General features: G+C 44.7%; 1 long non-coding RNA gene across 2 annotated transcripts; it reads right to left on the bottom strand.

Moving 5' to 3' along the window:
* Positions 1–6,080: 6,080 nt before the first annotated feature.
* LOC110902572 lies at positions 6,081–6,892 on the bottom strand. 2 transcript variants are annotated; one of them, XR_004876017.1, is made up of 3 exons: positions 6,637–6,892; positions 6,271–6,358; positions 6,081–6,170 (listed from the first exon to the last, which is right to left on the bottom strand). It is a non-coding gene; the product is annotated as an uncharacterized LOC110902572 (long non-coding RNA). The 2 variants fall into 2 exon arrangements; XR_002571224.2 differs by having other exon boundaries at positions 6,271–6,892.
* Positions 6,893–7,175: the final 283 nt, after the last annotated feature.

A 7,175-nucleotide genomic window follows, 5' to 3' on the forward strand; every position in this document is an offset into this window, starting at 1 on the left:
CCTGCAAATCAGAATCAGCAGCCTCAGCAACCAGCTCCACAGAACCAGAATCAGCAGCAGCAGCCACAGCGTGGAAACCGGGGATGTTTCCAGTGTGGGGCTGAAGGTCACTTCAAACGCGATTGCCCTCAGTTGAACCACAATCGCAACAACAATAACAACCAGGGCAACGGCAACAATAACGGCGGGAACAACAACAACGGAAATGAAGCTCGTGGTCGTGCTTTTGTGCTAGGTCGAGGCGACGCAGTGAACGATCCCAACGTTGTTATGGGTAAGTTTCTCCTCGACAATATTTACGTTACTGTTTTGTTTGATTCGGGTGCGGATACAAGCTATATGTCCGTGAAAATGTGTCAACTGCTAAAACGTGCACCAACACTTTTACCCACCAAACATGTAGTAGAGTTAGCTAACGGTAAAAGTCTAGAAGCCACGCACGTAGTTCAGGGTTGTAATCTTATCTTAGCTGGTCAAGCCTTCTCTATTGATCTCATTCCCATAGTTTTGGGTAGTTTCGACGTCGTGATTGGGATGGATTGGTTATCCCAACACCAGGCAGAAATCTTATGCAGCGAAAAGGTTATTCGTATTCCTCGTTTGGGTCAGGAACCTCTAGAAGTTCAAGGCGACAAGAGTGGTGCAGTGGTTGGCATCATCTCTTTCTTGAAGGCTCAGAAATGCTTACGTAAGGGTCACACAGCCATTTTGGCTCTTGTTACAGACGCCTCAGCAAAGGAAAAGAAGTTGGAAGACATTCCAGTTGTACGTGATTACCCTCAGGTGTTTCCTGAAGACTTACCTGGCTTACCGCCTCATCGTCAGGTCGAATTTCAGATCGAGCTCGCTCCGGGAGCAGCACCCATAGCTCGCGCACCATATCGTCTAGCACCATCAGAATTGGAGGAACTGTCAAAACAGCTGCAAGAACTCTTGGAAAAGGGTTTCATACGACCAAGCTCTTCGCCTTGGGGAGCTCCAGTGCTTTTCGTGAAAAAGAAAGACGGTACGTTCAGGATGTGCATCGACTACCGTGAACTCAACAAGGTGACGGTGAAGAACCGTTATCCTCTTCCGCGCATCGACGACTTATTCGACCAGTTGCAAGGGTCGTGCTACTACTCGAAGATAGACTTGAGGTCGGGGTACCATCAGTTGAGAGTCCGGGATGAGGACGTCTCCAAGACTGCATTCAGAACTCGTTACGGTCACTACGAGTTTCTCGTCATGCCATTTGGGTTAACGAACGCGCCTGCAGTATTTATGGATCTTATGAACAGGGTGTACAAACCCTACCTAGACAAGTTCGTCATAGTATTCATCGACGACATCCTGATTTATTCCAAGAGTTGGGAGGAACACGAGCAGCATCTTCGCCTGATATTGGAACTCCTTCGGAAGGAACAGCTGTACGCTAAGCTTTCTAAATGCGACTTCTGGCTTCGTGAAGTCCACTTCTTAGGCCATGTGGTGAACAAGGATGGGATCCACGTCGATCCATCCAAGGTAGATTCGATCAGGAACTGGCCTGCACCGCGTACACCGACAGAAATACGCCAATTCTTGGGTCTGGCAGGTTATTACAGACGGTTTATTAAGGATTTCTCGAAGATTGCACAGCCACTCACACTACTGACACAGAAGGGTGTCACCTACCGTTGGGGCAACACGCAGGAAACTGCTTTTCAGTATCTAAAGGATAGGCTCTGCAGCGCACCTACTCTTTCATTGCCAGAGGGCACAGACGACTTCGTAGTTTATTATGATGCATCCATTCGGGGACTGGGATGTGTGTTAATGCAGCGCGACAAGGTTATCGCCTATGCCTCTCGTCAACTCAAGATTCATGAACGGAACTATACGACGCACGATTTAGAGCTGGGAGCTGTTGTTTTCGCGCTTAAGATATGGCGACACTACCTGTACGGTACCAGGTGCACGATGTACACCGATCACAGGAGTCTCGAGCATATCCTTAAGCAGAAGGATTTGAACATGCGTCAACGACGATGGGTCGAGTTACTTAACGATTACGAATGCGCTATCAAGTATCACCCAGGCAAAGCCAATGTTGTGGCTGATGCCCTTAGTCGAAAGGACACTTTACCACGGCGCGTGCGAGCGCTACAGCTTACGATTCAGTCTAGCCTTCCAGCACAGATACGAGATGCTCAGGTAGAAGCATTGAAGCCCGAAAACGTCAAGGCTGAAGCCTTACGCGGCTCACGACAGCAAATGGAACAGAAAGAAGATGGCGCTTATTATGTAACGGGCCGGATTTGGGTCCCTCTTTATGGCGGTCTACGCGAACTAGTGATGGATGAAGCTCACAAGTCTCGCTACTCGGTACATCCAGGGTCGGGTAAAATGTACCACGATATCAGTACTACTTATTGGTGGCCTAGTATGAAGGCCCACATTGCTACGTATGTTGGAAAATGCTTGACCTGTGCAAGAGTCAAGGTCGAATATCAGAAACCAGCTGGCCTACTTCAGCAGCCTAAGATACCTCAGTGGAAATGGGAAGAAATTTCCATGGATTTCGTTACAGGCCTACCTAGATCCCAGCGTGGGAACGACACAATATGGGTCATAGTTGATCGACTCACCAAGTCTGCACATTTTCTACCGATTAAGGAAACAGACAAGTTTTCCACACTTGCAGACGTCTACCTTAAAGAAGTTGTCTCGAGGCACGGGGTGCCCACATCTATTATTTCGGATCGCGATGCACGATTCACGTCAGAACTATGGCAAGCGATGCATAAATCCTTCGGCTCAAGGTTAGACATGAGCACAGCATACCACCCTCAGACGGATGGACAGTCTGAGCGTACGATCCAAACTCTCGAAGACATGCTTCGAGCATGCGTCATCGATTTCGGCAATGGCTGGGAAAAGCACCTCCCTTTGGTGGAGTTTTCTTACAATAACAGTTATCACACCAGCATTCAAGCCGCTCCATTTGAGGCATTGTACGGGCGTAAATGCCGGTCACCTCTCTGTTGGGCAGAGGTAGGGGATAGTCAGATCACGGGTCCAGAGATTGTAGTGGACGCCACAGAAAAGATTGCACAAATACGACAACGCATGGCGGCAGCACGCGACCGTCAGAAAGCCTACGCGGATAAGCGTAGAAAGCCATTGGAATTCGAGGTCGGGGACCGGGTTTTATTGAAAGTTTCACCCTGGAAGGGTGTGGTACGTTTTGGCAAACGGGGTAAACTGAATCCGCGGTACGTCGGACCATTCGAAATCATAGAAAAGGTTGGCAAAGTAGCCTACAAGTTGAACCTACCAGCTGAACTCGGGGCAGTTCACAATGTCTTTCACGTTTCGAACCTAAAGAAGTGCCTATCAGATGAAAACCTCATCATTCCTTTCAAAGAACTCACTATCGACGAGCGGTTGCAGTTCGTCGAGGAACCAGTTGAAATCACGGACCGGGATGTGAAGGTCCTCAAACACAAGAGAATCCCTCTTGTTCGAGTTCGTTGGAACTCCAAACGTGGCCCAGAGTACACCTGGGAACGCGAAGACAGGATGACAGAAAAGTACCCCCATTTATTCGGGAACCAGGCGACCACTACTGAGGCTGAAGCTACTACTTCGGAATTTCGGGACGAAATTCCAGATCAACGGGGGGAGGATGTGACACCCCAGGAAAACCAGTAAACAGTACAGTTTACCTAGCTTCCTCAGTGAGTGCATACAAAATTTCGGGACGAAATTTCCAATTAGTTGGGGATAATGTGACAACTCGAACTTTAGACTCGTTTTGTGTAACGCTACGTGCATATGTGAACTGGATTATATGTTTGGATTTAATAAACGTTTTGTTATTGTGTGCTTTGTATATATATAAATGTTAATAACTCGAACCGCACAAGCCCGCAACACCCGCACAAGGCCGGTTGGGCCTCACTCATGTACACGGACCAATAGGGCGGCCCATGTGGGGTTCGGCCCACATCTCCTCTACGTACATGCTCACATACACAACTAGGGTTTTGTTTTAGTTTCAATCTTGGCACACACACAAACTCTCTCTCTCTTTTGCGTGAACACCGACGGCACCAAGATCACAAGTTGGATCAACCCTCGTTTACCCATCCTAACTGGTTAGTGTTTTGATTGTTGATTATGTGTTGAATAATGTTTGATCTACTGTATCATATGTCGATTTAGGGACATGATGTATATTGAATTGTGATGTAAATGGATGGGATATGGTGTTCTTGATGAATCGGTTTACATGTTTGTGTGCGTGGATCAACATAGATAATCGTATATGATGCTTTCATGATTTTGTGTAAACCGGATGCATGTTAGTTGTGATGTGTTTATGGCTGCTATAACAATGATCGTAGTATTGTTTAATGATTTAGATTGACGGTATGAATGAGTTAGGAACGTGTTATTGTTCATATGGATTAAAGGGTAATTGCCATTGTTTGATCGGTTCTATGCTAAGTAAACGATTGGAAACTGTTGATTGATAATTACTAAAGTTGGAAACTATTGAATTAATCAAAAAGGGATTGATTTAGATTGTAACTGTTATGCATAATTCTTGGTAATTAGTTAATGGGTCACACAAGGTCTCTTGTACGATCAAGAGGTCCATCGTACAAAGCCGGCCTGATCACACAAGGAAACCCGGTCGCACAAGGGCTCCTAATCGCACAAAACGTGTTTGGGTCACACGGGTTTGAACTATTGGGCCGGACAGCCCATAATGCTTCGTACAACCCAACCTGAGCGTACAAGATCAGTCGGGTCGCACAAGCTGGCTGTGATCTGTTAACTGATTTGGGCCTCAAGGCCCAAAGGCAAATCGCACAACCTGACTCGATCGGACAAGACCTGTCGGACCGCACAAGTCATCTATGTGGGCCGTTCACATTATTGGATCGCACAAGTCCACTATCGTGTTTTATTTATTTGGGCCGAGACCACTATGCTTGAATTGTTATATGTTTTGATCAATTGATGTTGGATCTCTTATGCATGTTATTGGGCTTGTTCTACTTCACACATGTTAACCATATTGTTTGACTAATTTCGGGTTGCTAAGATATACATACGTGGTTGCCATGATGATTACGTGTTAACAACGTGTTCACCTGTATGATTCATACGTGCAATATTTGAACCGAACCTGACTAGTGTGATAACCCTGTTAGGACGTGATTGATCACTGTTAGTTCAAGAAACCCTCTTTGTGTATCTGCCGAGCAAACCAAGGTGAGTTCACACAGCCAAGGCATGGGATTCCCGGGTTGGGAATTGGGTTGGATATGATATTGTAAAAGGAGTTACTCGTACTTACGCATATACCAGACTATAGACCATCGTCCTCAGGTTAGTCAGGACACGTTACGTAAAGCCTACGTAACCCAGTATATTTGCCATATGTCTCCCGGGTCGGGAAGGACACGTTACGTAAAGCCTACGTAACCCAATACCATTCACTGGCTTCCAGGTCGGAAGGCCACGCTGCGTAAAGCCTACGTAGCCCCCACGCGTACCACTGTCCTCGGGGAAGGGCACGTCACGTAAAGCCTACGTGACCCTGTACGTTTTCCTGTTCTCGGTAAAGAAGAACACATGGTCGGAAGTTAGTCTAGTAAGTACCGTTAATGAGAAACCCTCATTGACCAAGATGAACATGGAAAGCCCCCACCTTTAGTACACACTAGTATGGGAAGCCCCCACTAGCTATACTTATGCATGTTAGAACCTTACTTTCTGTGAACTCGCTCAACTAGTTTGTTGATTATTTGCTGCATGCCTTGCAGGGCCTTAGGTATACTTGGAGCTTGCACCAGAGGAGAAGCGGGTCGTTGTGGACAAGAACTCGTGAATGCTTGTTTAACACTTTTACATTCACACATTGATACTTATGATTTGGGTTTTACATTTAATGCTTCCGCTACTTAAACAGTGTTTGGTTTTGAACATCAATTATGTCTTTGATTACTATTAAATGCTATGTTTGATATAATTGGTGGCTTGGTCCTGGTCAGTCACGCCTCCAAGCGGTGGTACTCCGCGTGTGGGATTTTGGGGGTGTGACAATTTCCCCCTTTATAACCCTCACAATCCCTAAATCATCTCTATGTCACCTCAATGTTCAACATTCAGACCCAAAAGGGGATTCCTAAATCCTAATACATACAAACATAGATCAGATCAAACAAACCAATATTGTATATCTATCTATTTAATATCCATTCATACTTCAAACTATTAAACAAACACACATACCAGAAGGTAATCTGGAGATGTTGGAAGAAGCAGGTGAGTGGACTTGAGGTTGATCAGCCTCAACTTTTTGAGGAATCTTTTTTTTCTTCTACCCTCGAATCAAAACAAGAAAAACAACCCATGAATTGAATAATCTTTATCTCTGTTTCTATCTTCAAAACCCCAGATCAAAGATTATTAATTTATAAATCAAATGATTTCAAATCAACAGTTTTTTTGTATTTCTGAATGCACAAGAATCAATCTTGATTGAAACCCAGATGGAAAAATCTAATCCTGAATCCGACTGACGAGAATATTATCGATTGATTGAGAGTTGAAAGCAAGAAATTGAAAGAAGAAACTAATAAAACAACTGTTCCTTACGTTTCCACCGCCAATCGGTTACTCTTTCATTTCAGAGAAGAAGATAACGACGGAGCAGCATCATGATGCTTCTTAACATCATCATCATCAAACTTAATTTTCTTCTCCGATTCAGAATCTGACGACGACGAAGAAGAATTAAAGCTATGAATCTTGTCGGAAATGTTTTCAACGAGCGATTCGTCTATGGTCTCCGATTCAGACTGACACTTTTTGGGAGGTGGGTGACTGAGAGTGAGAGAAAGTTTAGAGAGAGAAAGAGAGAGGGATAGAGAGAGAGATGTACATATCATTCTGCTTTATTTTGTTAAATAAAATTGAGTTAGATGACCAAATTACCCTTGTGTAATATGATTTAAACAAAAAAATCTAACTGGGTTTGGCCTAAGGGATATAACGTGCAAGATTTTGAAACATTAAGTACAAAACCTGTCAACTTTTGCGCTAAAGAACAACGCCTGCAATTTGGTATAAACATAAAGGACAAAACTTGTAATTTTTTTGTCGTTGACCGCTCACAGTTACAATTTCAAAAATAA

This window comes from Helianthus annuus, chromosome 13 (genome assembly GCF_002127325.2).
Source record: "Helianthus annuus cultivar XRQ/B chromosome 13, HanXRQr2.0-SUNRISE, whole genome shotgun sequence".
In the NCBI taxonomy this organism is placed as follows: Eukaryota; Viridiplantae; Streptophyta; class Magnoliopsida; order Asterales; family Asteraceae; genus Helianthus; species Helianthus annuus.